The following is a 17,425-nucleotide window of genomic DNA, read 5'->3' as shown; positions in this document are numbered from 1 at the left end:
GGACTGAACGTGCATGCTGAGACCACTTCTGATTCCCAATTCAGATGGCAACATCACTATTGCTGGCGTAAGAAAAAAGACAGTGGCCACTGAATTAACACACCAAATGTGAATGACTGTGCTTTTAAAGAAGATTTTAAGTGTTTCCGCTAGTGGGAACAACACCTACTGCCCAGTGAACGTGTCAAGGTCTAATCTGAGAAGAGTCACCACAAGGAGAGACCCACATCCGCCTAGAAAGAAACTTGTTGACAGATGTGGACGTGATTAAGCAACCCCAGTCAGGTTTGGTGCTGGGGCTGTGAGCCCACAGGATGAGCAGAAAGGAAGGTGGGTGCTGATGGGGGAAGGAGGGCAAGCAGGAATTCACCTGCGTGAGCTGGAGACCTCAAGGACCAACAAGCCCCTGACCTCGGTGAGGAAGGCAGCCTGCAGAAGCCAGGGCCAGTGTTACAGCTTCCCAGCCCCGGAGTCCAGGTGCTGGTGGAGGACCCGGGTAGGCAGAGCTGCTCAGGCCCCACTGCGGCCTCACGGCAATGAGGTGAGGTAGTGGACAAGTAGCTATACAAGTACACTATGAAGTGTGTCCGTCCTCTGCCCTCAGGTCTCCCCCAGGACCATCCCCACTGCCCACTTTAACCAGAAACACACAGGAATGGGAATTCTGGGCACAGGTGTCCAGCCTCACCAAGGTGTCAAACTAATGAAGCCACCACATCCCATATAATGGCAAAAAATGCCTGCAACATTGACAGACTGATTCCTCGCCTGACCAGACTTTAGTCAGCATCCTAAACCTTCTTGGCTCTCCTGTGTATTTCCTTATCAAATCTAGCAGAACCCTGCTAAGTCAGATCAACAAGAACCTTCCATCCACAGTGTCTGATCATCCTTGATACAAATCAGGTTCTCCATCCTCCGCCATCCCCTGGGTGTCTGTCTGATCACACGGGCCCGTGGCCAGCAAGAATCCTGTTAGGTTTGTCTAGAATCCCCTGGCCCCTGATGTTTTCTTTGTAAATTTTTATCCATGGATCCCTGTCCTGGTTATAATTCCCACTTGCCCATGCTGTATTCAGAGCTGAATCCAGTCTTCCTCCACTGCAGAATGCCATTACAGCAGGCCCCACAGCTACCACAATGGGCCCGCGCAAAGTCAGCCTTACCAGGTCTTAGCAAGGGCCACTGAATAGTTATTTTTTAACACCACATGAAGAAATCTGTGGTTCCAGTAGAGAAAGCAAGTTCCTAGTTTACTGAGCCCCAGTAAAAGGTGCTTCAGCCGATATTGACCAGTCTTCTGGAACCCAGATCAAAACCTCCCCCATTACCTGGGCAGTAACAATGTCTATGTCATAAATAGGAGAGTCACACCATAAAAGAACAGAAAATAAAGTACTGACCATGTACAGCTGGGCCTCCTACATAATAAATCCCAGTCTATATAGAAAGAAGTTTTCCATCTATCCTTGACTGATGTACAACTTAATTTTACTAATTTCTTTTCATGTACAACTTTTCTAAAAAGCATCAAAATTGTCAGCTCATTGACACTTAACCTGTATATTCTTGGGACTCAGACTTCTCCCCACCCAACTTTCAGACACACGCACAATGCATTCATTAGGCTTCTGGGACAGGCCTCAGCTATGCTGGCCTAGAGACGCTGTATTAGGGTTCTCTGGAGAGAAAGCATACACACTTACAGACCTATGCACTTGTGTACATGTATGTGGATACATACACCTATGAACACGGGTAGAGAGAGATTTCCTTTCAGCATTTGGCTCACATGATAATGGGGGCTGGCAAGTGAGAAATCCATAGGGCAGGCCAGCGAGCCAGCAACTCAGGCCGCATGTGAGGAGGGGAGCCGCAGCCAGTCTGGAAGTACGTTAAGGTTCTCACCTTAGGGAGAGAGGTACAATGACAGTGCTGTCATGGCTCCTTTGAGGGACTTTTAGTAGTAAAGAGGTGGCTTCAACACAGGGTGAGAGGTAGGGATAGAAGACCATCACAGTTAAAATGGGAGCCACCACAGCATTTAACAGGGGGTGATGTGGCAGATGAACGTGTGGTCACCAGGGAAAAGAGGTAGGAGAAGCCAGGATTACTGAAAAGCTACCCTGGATCATAGAGGAGCTTTCACAGAGATGCTATGATACTTTTGAAGGGACAGAGCACCAAGTTCAAGATGCTGAGACTGGGGACAGGAGTGGACAGTAGTGCCGCGGGCTCAGCAGGGACAGGCTGTGGAAGAAGAGGACAAGAGTCGGTGGTGGACATATTTGGCTTGAGGCACAGATACAATCCTCCAGGAGGAGTCAACAGGCAGAGGCAAATGCACTGGGCCCAGGTAACCATCTGTGCAGAGAGAGGACAGGAAGACCAGCGAGTACAGAGAAAGCCAGGTGCTTCCCGGAGAGGAGCCTGTTTAAGGAGCATACAAGAGGGAATGAACCAGAAATGGGAACTGAGGCAGCAGCCAGAGGCAGGGGAAGTGGCACTCCAGAAGCCAAGTTAATAGAGAATATTTTAGCAGTCCAATGCAGCAAGGATGTCAGACGACAATTCAAAAAAAGAAAAAAACGAGAAGGAGGAAATAAAGGCATCAGGTCCGGTCCTTGAGAGCAGCTAGGAAATTGCAGGGGACTTGAGTGAATGGAAAGCCACAGGAGGGAAAAAAAAAAGATCAAACCAGATACATGAAAACCACTTCTAAGAACTGGGGATATAAAGGAATAGAAGGGTTCCTGCAAGGACGGAAGAGCCAAAGGGCGCGTGTGCCTGGAATCTGAGTCAAGGTAAGGACAGGTGGGCTGCAGAGGAGGAAGCAGGAAGAAAGTGGGGAGAAGGGAAGGGAGGCCTTGGACCCTTGGTTGCCAGAGGAAAGAACACCCAGAACACACCTCGCTGCCCAAACCCTCAGCAATCATGTGCGACTTTGACAAAGTCCCCACTGGAGGCAGCCACCAGAAAGATCCCTGGGCCTTGGAAAGAACTGGCCTGACTCTCCTTGTCACAGGAAGGAGGTGGAAAAGGAACTGGGGGGTGGGAGGGACACAGAGGGGAGGGCCTCATGACAATCTGCTTGGCTCACACCAGGCCAACCTGCTGAGCAGCAGCAGCGCGCAGGGACACCAGGACAAAGCGAATACTTACAAGAGCCGCTGAGGAGGACAGAGGGTCAGGGCACGGAGGAACATCAGAAATGACAAACAAGACTGTGGCCACAGGTGGTAATGGAAATTCCTCCATAGAAGTGGGTCAAAAGAGAGGGAGCATTGGCCCTGAGTTGAGCAGAACCAAAGCGCCATGCAGTCACCAGGATCAGGTGAGGCCACGATGCCCAGTGCCTCAGGGCTGAGGGGTCCAGCCTCCTCTCCACGTTGCCCCAGTGGGGTCCGCCACCCCTCTGCAGTGGGGCCAGGGCAGTGCGCCTGCCCCATCCATTGGTGTAACTGTTTCACTAATGTCCCCCTCCCCATCAGGCTGCCGGCCCCCTGAGGACCAGCCCTGGATTCTCACCACCCATCAGGGCAGCGGCACCCAGCAGTGCTCAGTGAGGATTTCCTAATGAGACACGACTCGACTCTCAGGGGCTATTTTACAAGATATCCCCGCCCGAGGGTCTGCTCAAGCTCAGGGATTTGGCAACTTCATCCACCCATCCTCAAAACCAGCTCTTCGAGCCTTCGCCCACCCCACTTGCCTATATGTCTCCTCGTTTTCATTCCCAGTATGCTATTCTAGTGGGGGGTGTTTACTGCTGTAATAACCTCCCCCAGAACGTCCAATTCAGCGTTCACTCGGCTGCCAGGTTAATCTCCCCGAAGCTGTGTGTTTGTTCTACCATTCCCCACCCAAAGTTCTCACCTACCGAGCAGGTTCAAGTTTGGGCCTAGCAAATTTTAGTTCCCATTACTACTCCATAGTATTACAGCCTCAAATTCTGCATTTTTCTATCTCTACTCCTATATCCCTATTTCTTCCCTCATCCTAGGAAAAAAAAACCCTCCCCATCCTTCAGGATCTATTTCCAATGGTATCTGTCTTCCAGGAATCCATCCCCAATCACCCAACAAAAGTGATCTCGTCCTCTGTCAGCGCTCAGCTTACACCTCCTTGATGGCACAAAGTACGCAGCCTTGATGTCTGTTTACCTTGACATCCTACTGTCTTCTGCAGATTGAGTTCTTAATAGCTGAAATCCTCACATCCTCCATGTAAGTTTAACTCAAGCATTTGCAGAGCATTCAAATGTATGTTCCCTAGCAACTGGAAGCCATAGGAATTCCTAAGACATCCTTCAGTGGGGACAATCAGCGCAATAGCATGGACATTCATAAAACTCCAAGTCATCAGAAATTGTGAGTCTTAAACTAGACATACCTAAATAAGACAAGGTTAGTTAACCTCACAAATTCTTTGGGCATGAAAATAGGTGTTCTTATGCTCTGTAAAACTTAACAACAATGTACAGAAGCACAGCTCATTAAAAAATTCTAAAGGAGTGGGGCTGGGGTGTAGCTCAGTAGTAGAGTGCTTGCCTAGCACACACAGGCCCTGGGTTCCAACCTCAGCACTGGGGGAGGGAAGGGGGAGGGGGAAATCTGAAGGCAAAAGATGACAATAAAATTGGGGTTGTAAACATCTGTTTCAGGCAAACTATAATAAGCTACATATAATTTACTAACATTACATAGTTAACTGTTCAGTCTGCATTCTTTAATTTATCCAATTATAAACTAAATTACTTGTAGATGGACTTAAATTATATGGATTTTACTTCTCTAAAATATATCCAAAGTCTCCAGTATATATACAGATTCATGCACTCAAACTTCACAAGAACATTTAGCAATTATCACCTGATGAGTATTTCTTCTCTGCTAAAGATGTTTTTGCAAAGCGCTTAAGTAAAATATTTGCAATCAAATGAATCATTCTGATAACTTTATTTTCAAAATGAAACCACCATTGTTATCTGAGTCATTTTCATTGTTTTCAAATTAAATTCCTCCTTTAAACAGATACACCAAAACATATTTAGATAAATGCTGAAGTTCTGATTTGCACAAAACTTGAAGACATTATACAACTAAAAATCAATTTGACTTTCAAAATCATAAGAAAAAGCAACATCTCTTGAAATTGTTGAACATCCTGAACTTTCTATTATCTGAGCAATTTTTAATACAAAAGGTTAATGTCTGTGAACAAATGAGCAGTAACAAAATTGCAAACTACTAACATATTCTAAGTCGAGAGTTCCCAGGGATCCTGTCTGGAGTGGAGCAAACTGAGCACCGAGCTTTACAGTATGGCTTCGTGGTTTGAGCCAATAGCAAACCAATTTTTATATTCTTCAGGTGGTTTAGACTGATGGAAAAGAAAAAGGAACACAATAATTAGTTGAAGCTTTAACCATCACCTCTTGGTCCCTTAACACTCAATAAGCCAATACGAACACCAATTCTTTTTCTCAATTATGTCACTAACTCACACACAGAGATGCATATATATGTGGTTGCTGAGAGCTAAATAAAGTTCCAGCTAGGTGGAAACTTCCTGAAGTCATCTAGGAGTGTGGGTCATCTCCCGACAGTCCAACACAGAGTAGTTTTTTGTTGTTCTGATGTTTTTTCCTGATGTTGGAGAAAAGGCAACCCTCTGTTGGGAGAGCTGGCTTGGCTTGGGGGCTCACACTGTAGGAAAATTACATGTTAATAAACCAGACTGGCATTCAACCCAATCAGATGCTCAAAGAGGGAGGGATGAGCTGCTGTCAATGGGAGCAGAGTAACACAAAGCAACAGATTCTCCATCCCACCAAAACCCCAGGGCTCATGCCCAATAAGAATAGCAGATAGGATCACTGCGTGATTTCTCTATTTTTTTCTGTGTATGGCACAAGCAATTTAACTTGGGCATGGCAGACATTGCCAGTTACCTACCCAATGTCTATTCTCCCCTGCTTTCTTATTAGCAGACACCACCCCCTTTTCAGAAAGAGGGGATGGCAACAGTAACATGCTCAAATTTTCACCTCCCCAGAGATGAACTGCACCCTGGCAATTAGGGTAGGCCCTGTGACCCAGATCTGGCCACTAAGATGGGAACAAAAATCTATTAGATTTGACTTCCATGAAAATAGTATTCCTAACTTTAAAAAATGGGGAGGGGGTGGCACTTGGTCTTTTCCTTTTATTCATCCCCTTCCTCCTACCTGGAACATAGAAGAGATGTCTGGAGGTGAGCAGCCATCCTGTGACTCTTCAACCAAGTGTCACAGGAGGGATGGCAGAGCAGAAAGTTAAGAGGACCTGTGTCCCTAGTGACTAAAGTTGCTGCACCACCAGCAAGGATTACCTCACCCTGGGCTGCTGCTTAAAAAATAAGACCCTATTCGCTTTAGCTTCTGGAGTATGATTTGTGTTACACGTGACCAAATATAATTAATTCACAGGGGACCTCGGATTCATTCCAATATTCTTACCCATGTGAGTCTTTTTTCCACATCCTCTTTTAGTCCTATTTTGATTATTATTTCCTCAAAAGAAAATGGTAATTTTTTTCTCAATAATAGAAGTAATGTAGTATATAAGGATATTCACAATAGATTTGTTTATAATAATTTAAAGTGACCTGGATGTCATCAATAGAGAAATGAATTTACAGCTCATACTGTGCCCATAAGATAGAATATTTTATTATTATAAAAAATAAAACCTATGTTACTGACTTTACTGTTGAGTGACCAGAGCAAAAACAAGACATTTTTAGTATCTCATTTTGTTACTTAAAAACATATACATATAAATACATGGACATTTGCATAACTCTGCTGTAAGCATGAGAACAAATGTCTAAGAATATGGTCCAAACTATCAAGAGATAGTTATCTCTGGATCATGAACTGGAAGGAAAGTTGGGAAGAGGAAGAAGTTTGACTCTTTGTAAACTTCGGTATTGTTTTAGTTTATTGCACAAGAGGAATTCATATTTTGCAATGAATTATAAACATTTAGGGCAGTCTAAGATAAGAAAGTAAATTCACCAAAAATATTACCACTGAGAATATTCACAGGTGACATTTTGAGGGGTATCCTTCTGGGATTTAGACCTTTTACTGTGTGTGCAGGTATGAACAGACGCACCACTCTCATCTTCTGTAATGCCCCACCCTGGTCACCTCCTGCTCACACCTGGACACCCTCTCTTGCTGGCTTCATCCCCCTACCCAGCCTCACACGGGAGTGGACCAGGATAGCATTCACATTCTCTCTACGTCTGAGTCAACGCCTGCATTCTCAGGCCAGTCCCCTGCCATGAGCTTCAGTCAGTTATCCATCTGACAACTCCATTTAGATGCTGAAATCATGTGGAATGTTTATCCCAATAAAGTTTCGGTCCTCAAATCCAACCCTCCCCAGTCCTTGGCACCTCCTTAAATGACACCAGTGCCCCTCTCCAGCCGCTCGAGCCCCAAACCTAAACATTGTCCTCGACCGTGCCTCTTCACCCCCCACCACATCCATCAGCAATCCTTCCAGGTCCTTCTTCACTGCCCAGATCATCCAAGTCCCCACCCTATACACACCTGCCCTTGAGGAGAGCCCTTTGACCTTTACCCTTTTAGTGCCAAAAACAAATCAAAAAGCCTAACTTTGAACCCTGATACACTTTTGAAAAGTCACCCACTTTATTTCCTGTAAGACAAAACAAAACACTCTTAAGAAACCAATTTCTACACTCTAAGGTGAATGGAACTGTATCCTTTTAAAGATACATTTACATATGGTCTCCATAGGAAACCTAGTTCAGATTTCTAAACTGTAGGCAATCTCAAGATTGGTGTCTGTAAAAAGCCCTACTGTAAGTGCTGGGGAGTGATACTGGACAAATTATATTGTTATAATGTCTATTATGTCCATGTGTGAATATGTAACAACAAATCCCATCAGTATGTACAACTATAATGCACCAATAAAAAATGTGGGGAAAAAAGCCCTATTGTTTAATGCCATGGGAATGAACAAAATAATAATCAAAGAATCCGGTGGGGGGGGAGAGCTGCTCTCCTTACAGACACTATATCGAGAACAAAGGGCTGGGAGTTGCGGTTCACATTCTGTATTTATTCTGTGAACTTTCATAACCCCACCAGGAAATTCCTCCGCATTGTTACTTCAGGCTTCTTTATTGACGATCTCCTCTTAACCCTGATCCTTCCTGACCCTCCCCAGGTCTTTGGCATCAGTCCCTATAACTAAATCTGTCAGCAGTAAATACCCTCACGTCCTCTTCTGGAGGAAAATCTTTCCTTGCCTCCTTCTAACTAAAATGTGGCTTCGGAGGGTGCCACCTCCCTGATACCCTGTTTCGATTATCTTATCTTTCTCTGATGTCCCATTACAGGTTGAGCATTCTTAATCTGAAACTCAGAATGTTTCAGAGCATTTCAGATTTTGGATATTTGGATCAGGAAAACTCAACCGGCAAAGCACTCGGAAATATTCCAAAATCCAGAAACCTGTGAAATCAGAAACATTTCTGGTGCCGAGCACTTCAGATAAAGAACAATGGACCTGTACTTGTTGACCAGGAGGAGCAAGCATTCTCTTTGCTCCCTGGTTCATGGCAACTTCTCTGCAACATTTCCACCCTCATCTGCATTAGACTGTGGCCCTGCTGGCCTCTTGTTTCCTTGGCCCTGGTTCCTATCACCCTGAGTCATGATTATAGGATGGACAGGAAGCATCTATCTTCATGCTCTGGCTTCTCAAAAGGTCTCCATTCCACCACAGCTTTGCTCTCCCAGACTGTCATCAACATAGACATCTTGATTCTCAACAGGCCCATTTCTGACCACACTGCCCATGTCACTTGCTCTCCTGGCTCACCTGTACTTTTATCCCACTGAGACTGTCAACCCATTGACCTCACTGCACTACAAATGAGTCCATCAGAGGAACTGGCTTCAATTTCTTCTGCCCAGGCTGGCTTGTGAGGTGCCTCATTTTAACAATTCCTGAGTGAACGGGGATTTCCGACACAAAGGTTCCCCCTGGATTCTGGCAAAGCCACGCCCCTAGATGAAGCCCCCGTCTAGCTCATGTTAGCCCTTGAGCAGAACTCTGTAGGAGAAAAACCTGCATGGAAGTTGACTTAATTAACTTAAAATTTAACATTACAACCCTCAAAAGAACACCGAGGCTGGCCAGAACTTATTAGATTCAGATTTATGCCAAATAGGAAAACAAATTCCTGTCTTGTGAAGGATTTTAAATGTTTCACCATTATGTTCAGTGTTGCCTGCAGACATGGAGAGACTCACTGTATCCTTCGCAGTCTCTCTTTGCGAAACAATTTTGTTGTCGATTGATGGTATTTTAATCATGAATGAATGTTGAACTTTTTCAAATGCTGTTTCTGGATCTACTGGGATATATACACACACACAGTTATCCTATTAGTGGGGTGATAGAAATTAAAAGGTTTTAAAAATGTTAAGCCATCCTCACACTCATTATACACACCTACATCAGTGTTTTGTTCTTTGTGTGTTTTGTGTTGTTGCCTTTTCAGTACACAAACACACAAGACTGCTTGCTAGTCTTAGCATTTTTAGACTTAGACTTAGCATTTTTGTATTTATGTTAATTTTAAGACTGATCTACAATTTGCTTCTCATGATTATCCTTGTCCTGTTTTGGGGTTATGATCATGGAAGCTTCATAAAACCAACTGGGGAGATTTCTCTTATTTCCGTGAATTCATTTATATAAGGATTACTTATTCCATTTAAGTTTAATAAAATTTAAAATTTAAATTCACATTTAAAATATCAAGACCTGATTGTTTTAAAATTACAAACAATAATTTTTTTGGGGGGGTTTAAATTTTTTTCCTCTAATGGTTGTTTTTAAGTAACTTGGAAATATTCAAATTTATTGACATCTTGCTGTTCGTAATATGTTTTCTTTTATTTTGGGGGGCGGGGAGGAGGATACTGGGGATTGAACCATAAGCACTCTACCACTGAGCTACATCTCCAGTCCTTTTTTTAAATTTTTTTTCCTTTCTAAATTTTGAGACAGGGTTTTGTTAAGTTGCTGAGGATTTAAGTTGCCAAGGCTGGCCTTGAATGTATAATCCTCCTGCCTTAGCCTCCTAAATTGCTGAGATTATGAGCATATGCCACCAAGCAGCTTATTATGATTTTTAATACCTCTATAAATATGTTATATTGCTTCATTTCATTCCAATTTCAGTTGTGCTTTTTCTATTTATTTTCTTGATCAGTGTGACTGGAAGTTTGTTGTATTAATCTTTTCAAAGACCCAGGTTTGGGTTCTACTGATCCTATCACTTTCTTATTTTCTGTTTTATTTCAGATTTTAAATTACACAATTCTAGTTGCTTTGGATTTGTGTGTTGCTCTTTTTTCTAATTTGTTTCTCAATCATGTCTTTTCTTTGCCTTCTGCTTATACTTTACATTAGAATCAACTTGTCAATTACGAGATTGAATTCCTTTATTAATTTAGGGAAAACTACCATCTTTGTTATCAAGTCTCCCATTCTTAGGTCCTGATTTAAATGATAAGATGCTAGCTTTTAGACTGAGAGTTATCAGATTTTAGAATATCTAGTTACTACTATTTTATTAGACTTTATTAAATTCTGAATTTCTTCAAAAGCATTTTGAGATATATGACAACAGTCAATGGGCTTTTTCTCCCTACATCAATTGGTAATTAACATATTGATGACTGAAATGATCCAAGATGGCTGCACTGTGACTCTGCCATAGAGAAGAACCAGGGCCACAAAGCAAAAGCCGGATTTTTGATAAAAGTGATTGAGGGAGAACTCGAAATCCAGCAGGGAAGGGGCAGGAACCCCAAACAGAACCAAGAGCTGGAAAAGCAACTGAGAGGAAAGAACAAAGCAGACTGCAACTTCATACCTGGCTTCCAGGCAGAAGGGAATGGTGGGGAATGGAACCCCTCATGGCCAGAAGGTAGGTGGGAAAGTGCCCGCAGCCCCCACATAGCAGCAGACCTGCAGTCCTAACTCGTGGAGAGTTCCACAGTCCTCACAGGCTCCAAATCCAGTCTGAGGAGCTGGCTGGCCTAAGAGTGAGTGTGTGCCACATAGGAGCTCACTGGGCCTCTCTCAAACCGAGAAGCCAAGCTGCCACAGCAGCCCCCTCTAGACACTGTTTTTGCCTTAGGGGCCAATAGCCTGACCCCTCATGCTTCCAGAAGCCTCAGGCCTTGCAGGGAAGAGGACAGCCCACTTGCTGTCCTGCGGCTTCAGGGTCAGTGGTTTCCATGGTCACAACTTCAAGCTCATCTGCACTTGCCCTACAGGCAGTAGGGCCGGTCTCCTCCCCAGCCCACAGGCTTGGGGCTGCAGCTACCAGAACAAGTCTTGCTTTACACCCCGGGGAGCTGGCAAAGAGCCCGATCACCTGAATTCTAGGAACCCAGCTATCTGCTCCACAGCCCCCAGAACCACCTGTACTCACCCTGGAGGGAGGCAGGATAGATGAAATAAAAAGATAGTTAAGAGACAAAAGGGAGGACATGAAAAACAACTTTTCTCCCAGGCCTGTCACTCTCCAAACACGTTCTCTCTCCTGGCCCCGTCACTCCCACATTTCTGGGAAACCTGTGAATCTTAAAGTTCCCATACATTCATTTACCTATGAAAATTATCTTGAGCACTAGCCCACATAATCAACAGAGAGAGGATATTTTAAAGAAACCTATAATCCACAGTATTTTCCAAAGTTTTCTATTGATCAGGTAACAGAGACCAACCACATCAGCCTAAGGGTCCTGAGAATGACCAGACCAGCATAAGCCATCTTGTCATCAACAGACTGACATCACCCTCACATACCTTCCCACGTCTACCCCTAAGTTTCCTTAAAAAAAAAAAAAAAAAGCCTGAGAAGTCCAAATCCATCTCTCAGTGTCGAAATGACCCGCATTCTCCCTTGAATGTGAACTCCTTGCCCTCCTACCTCTGTGTGTCTCTAATTCACACACTCTTAAATTCATTTCTATAATGTTTTCAACATTCTACTCATCCTGAGTCAAAGTCCCTCTTGCCAGGAACTTCTCTGATCTTCTAGGGTGATAGTGAGAATTAGGGAAGGACTCCTCGACTCAACCACAACCTTGGGAATGCCAAAAGCCCAGAATCACCTGTGTCGTCCTTAGACCCAAGGAAGGTCCTATCCTTGTCCTGAAGTTTCAGAAATCCAGAAATCCAGTAACTGGTGCCCCCATCCCCAGCAGCACCTGTACTCACCCCATGGGAACTAGGGAAGGTCCCCCCACCTCCCGCACCCGCTGTGACCAACAGACTTGGGAACAAGCTGCTGGGGCCAAAAACTCTGGGATCACTTATGCTCGTCCTTGGGATCAGGATAAGGTGCTGTCTGGATCTCACAGCTACAGGGAAGTAGTGTGATAAGCCCCAACACTACCTAAATCACCACATAGGACTGAGGGATGGTCCCCTTTGTGTCCCACAATCTAGAGACTGAAGTTACTGGTATCACAGACTCTAGTACTACCTGTGATATTCTGTGAGACCTGAGAAGATCCCTTCCCATCCTGTGCCTCCAATACTGTGGCTGCAGGTGTCAAGGCCCCCCATATTTCCTCCGTTCCTCCCAAAGGAACTGGGGAAGGTCTCCTTTAAGCCCTCTGGCTCTGGGCCCATGGATGCTGATACCACAAGCCTTGGACTGCTACGTGGGACTATGTACAGTCCCTTCTACATCTCACACAACCCAAACCATGTTAACTGTTGCACGGGAACCAGTTCCATCAGTATTGAACTCTGTGGGACCTGAGAACATGCACCCATGAAAGTCTTCTGCTACTGCAAAGTCAAACAACTACTTTCATAGACCACTGCAGTCTAGGAACATTTATAAGGTACTGCTGATGTCAATCACAGTCAAGGAAATTATACTGAGGCTACAACTGAACTCATTTATAATCTAAACACCCAACTGACAACCTTTTTCCCATCTAAAGAAAAAGAAAATTTCTACTCCATAAAATTGGAAGAGTTGTCTATTATACCAGATGCACAGACATCAACCTAGGGACCCAAGAAACATGAAAGGAAACACAAAATCTCCAAAAGAACACAATCACACAATCATTCTCCAGAAACGGATCTCAGTCGGAAATAAATCTATGGAATACCTGAAAAAGAATTCAAAATAATGATCTTAAGGAAACCCAGTGAGAGGCAAGAAAATATAAATACAAAGAATTGAAGGGAAAAAAAAAGTCAGGATACAAATGAGAAATCCAGCCAAGAGAAATTATTTTAAACATTCAGAAATCTTAGAGTTAAAAATTTCAAACAATGAAATAAAAATAAAAATGGAGAGCTTGCAAAGTAGACTAGAACAAAGAGAAGAAAGAATTTCTAAACTTGAGAATTTAATTAACCCAGACCAGACACAAAAAACAAAAGAATGAAGAAAGCCTACAAGACTTGGTACACCATTAAATGAACAAATATATGCATTAATTTTGAGAATTCTAGGACAAGAGGAAAAGCATTGAAAACCTATTTGAATAAATAATACCTGAAAACTTCCCAAGTCTTCAGAGATATGGATATACAGACCAGCAAAAATTCACCTCACCGCAGACTGAAACCTCCGAAACCATGAGCCAAAATAAATCTTTCCTCCTTTATATTATTTTTAATCAGGCGTTTTTGAAAACGGACTTCACAGTCATTTAGGAGTGTGTTATTCAATTTCTATGCATTGATATACTTTCCATTTTTCTTATTGATTTATAGTTTTATTGCATTTGGTATGAAAAATATATGATTTCAACTTTAAAACAATTTTTGAGCTTTGATTTGTTGCCCAACCTATGATCTATACAGGAGAATGAGAAGAATGTGTATTCTGCTGATACTGGGTGAAATGTATTTGGTGAATGTCTGTTAGGTACATTTGCTATAATATGATCCAACTCAGATGTTTCTTTGTTGATTTTCTGTTTGCATAATCTGTGTACTGAGGGAATTGGAGTGTTGAAGTCCCCAGCTATTATTGGAGTCTATTCTCTTTGTCTTGTACTTTTGGTATTCTTAGTAGCATAAGCCTTGGTGAAGGTATTTTGTGGCTGAGTCTAGATTAAAAGAGAATTTTTAAAATATCAAGAAAAAAACTATCAAGTCACGTATAAGGGAATACCATTAAACCTTCAGTAGATTTCTTAGCACTTATAGGCCATTAGAGAATAAGATGATATATTTGAAGTCCTGAATTGAAACAAACGAACATTACTGATAGTTTCCTTTGCCGAGAGAAAGCTTTTTAGTTTGAATCTATCCCAGTTGTTGATTCTTGCTTTTATTTCTTGTGCTATGGGAGTCCTGTTAAGGAAGTCTGATCCTAAGCCGACATGTTGAAGATTTGGACCTACTTTTTCTTCTATAAGATGCAGGGTCTCTGGTCTGATTCTGAGGTCCTTGATCCATTTTGAGTTGAGTTTTGTGCAGGGTGAGAGATAGGGATTTAATTTCATTCTGTTGCATATAGTTTTCCAGTTTTCCCAGCACCATTTGTTGAACAGGTTATCTTTTCTCCATTGCATATTTTTGGCCCCTTTGTCTAGTATGAGAAAATTGTATTTATTTGGATTTGTGTCCATGTCCTCTATTCTGTACCATTGATCTACCTGTCTATTTTGGTACCAATACCAAGCTGTTTTTGTTACTATTGCTTTGTAGTAGAGTTGAAGATCTGGTATTGTGATACCCCCTGCTTCGCTCTTCCTGCTAAGGATTGCTTTAGCTATTCTGGGTTTCTTATTCTTCCAGATGAATTTCATAATTGCTTGCTCTATTTCTGTAAGGTACGTCATTGGGATTTTAATTGAAATTGCATTGAATCTATATAGCACTTTTGGTAGAATGGCCATTTTGACAATATTAATTCTGCCTATCCAAGAACATGGGAGATCTTTCCATCTTCTAAGGTTTTCTTTAATTTCTTTCTTTAGTGTTCTGTGGTTCTCATTGTAGAGGTCTTTAGTAATGTGAAGAGAGAGCCTACAGAGTGGGAGAAAATCTTTGCCACTCATACTTCAGATAGAGCGCTAATTTCCAGAATCTATAAAGAACTCAAAAAACTCTACACCAAGAATACAAATAATCCAATCAACAAATGGCTAAGGAAATGAACAGACACTTCACAGAAGAAGATCTACAAGCAATCAACAGATAAATGAAAAAATGTTCAACATCTCTAGTAATAAGAGAAATGCAAATCAAAACTACACTAAGATTCCATCTCACCCCAATTAGAATGGCGATTATCAAGAATGCAAGCAACAATAGGTGTTGGAGAGGATGTGGGGAAAAAGGTACACTCATACATTGCTGGTGGGGTTGCAAATTAGTGCAGCCACTCTGGAAAGCAGTATGGAGATTCCTCAGAAAGCTTGGAATGGAACCACCATCTGACCCAGCTATCCCACTCCTTGGCCTATACCCAAAGGACTTAAAATCAGCATACTACAGAGACACAGCCACATCAATGTTCATAGCTGCTCAATTCACCATAGCCAGATTGTGGAACCAACCTAGATGTCCTTCAATTGATGAATGGATAAAGAAACTGTGGCATATATATATACAATGGAATATTACTCCACCATAAAGAATGATAAAATTATGGCATTTGCAGGGAAATGGATGAAATTGGAGAATATCATGCTAAGTGAGATAAGCCAATCTCAAAAAACCAAAGGACGAATGATCTCGCTGATAAGCGGATGATGACATATAATGGGGGCTGGGAGGGGTTAGCGTTAGGGTTTGGGTTAGGTTTAGGGTTAGGGTTAAGGAGGGGGGCAAGAATGGAGGAAGGAAGGACTGTATAGAGGGAAAAGAGGGGTGGGAGGGGAAGGGAAAAATAACAGAATGAATCAAACAACATTACCCTATGTAAATTTATGATTACACAAATGGTATGCCTTTACTCCATGTACAGAGAAACAACATGTATCCCATTTGTTTACAATAAAAAAAAAGAAATAAATGAACAAAGCACCAACCAAGAGTACTATGCCCAGAAAAACCATCCTTCAGAAGGGAAGAAATAATGTATTTTCCAGATAATTGGGATCTGAGAGAATTCATTATTACCAGACCAGCCCTACAAGAAATGCCTAAGAGAGTTCAAATTCTACACTAGAAACATAAATGATACAAACCACCATCAAGAAAATACATGTGTATAAGACTCACTAGAAGAATATACATGAAAGAGAATATTAGCATGATATAAAAACTACAGATTTCAAAAATAAGCTGCAGAAACAAACAATATAAAAAACAAGCAGAAAACAATTAGCAAAATGGAGAAAGTTCATATCAATTGATAATAACCCTGAATGTAAATGGATTAAATTCACCAATCGAAAGACATAGACTAACTCAATGAACAATACAAGACCCAACTATATGCTGCCTAGAAGAAATTCACTTCACTGGTAAAGATTTCATCGAGCAAAAGTAAAGGGTTGAAAACAACATATACCACACAAGGAGAAATCAAAGGCAAGCAGGAGCAGCTAACTCATATCAGATAAAGCAAACTTTAAATCAAAAACTATAAAAAGAGAAAAATAGGGTCATTGTATGTTGATAAAGGATCAATTCAGCAAGAAGATATAACAATTGCAAATACGTATGCATCCAACACTGAACTACCCAAATATATAAAGAAAATATTATTAGATCAAGAGAGAGAGAGAGAGAGAGAGAGACAGACAGACAGAGACAGACAGACACAGACACCAAAGTGACAATATCTGGGGACTTCAACACTCTACCTCCCTCAGTACACAGATCATGCAGACAGAAAGTCAACAAACACCTGAGTTGGATCATCTTATAGAGCAAATTGACCTAACAGACATTTACCAAATACATTTTATGTAATAGCAGCAGAATACACATTCTTCTCATTCTCCAGAATAGATCAGAGGTTAGGCATCAAATCAAGGTTTGAAAATTGCTTTAAAGTTGAAATCATAAATGTATTTTTCAGGCCACAATGCAATAAAACTACAAAGCAATAAGAAGAAAACAAAGTATGTCAATGCTTAGAAATGGAATGACATGCTCCTCAATGACCGTGATAGTCCGCTTGCCATCACTGGGACCAAAATGCCTGATTAAAAACCAATATGAAGATCGAATGATTTATTTTGGCTCTTGGTTTCAGAGGTGTCAGTCTATGGCTGGTGGCTCCATTGCTTTGGGCCTGAGGCCAGGTAGCACAGGTAGCAGAAGGCGAAGAAAGCACATAGGTTAAGACAGGCTGCTCCTGTCCTTGTGGCTGGGAAGCAGAG

At 42.2% G+C, this 17,425-nt stretch overlaps 1 protein-coding gene across 1 annotated transcript in view; it reads right to left on the bottom strand.

Annotated features, from left to right (window-relative positions):
• Positions 1-4,980: 4,980 nt before the first annotated feature.
• Sycp2l (synaptonemal complex protein 2 like) overlaps positions 4,981-17,425 on the bottom strand; it is a 111,048-nt gene continuing 98,603 nt past the window's right edge. Inside the window, exon 32 of the mRNA XM_047559289.1 lies at positions 4,981-5,382. The gene's annotated coding sequence lies outside the window, so the exon portion shown is untranslated. The remainder of the gene's footprint in view (positions 5,383-17,425) is intronic.

Source organism: Sciurus carolinensis, chromosome 7 (assembly GCF_902686445.1).
Source record: "Sciurus carolinensis chromosome 7, mSciCar1.2, whole genome shotgun sequence".
Classification (NCBI taxonomy): domain Eukaryota; kingdom Metazoa; phylum Chordata; class Mammalia; order Rodentia; family Sciuridae; genus Sciurus; species Sciurus carolinensis.
The sequence above is the reverse complement of the archived record's forward strand: the minus strand, read 5'-3'. Positions and strand labels throughout refer to the sequence as shown.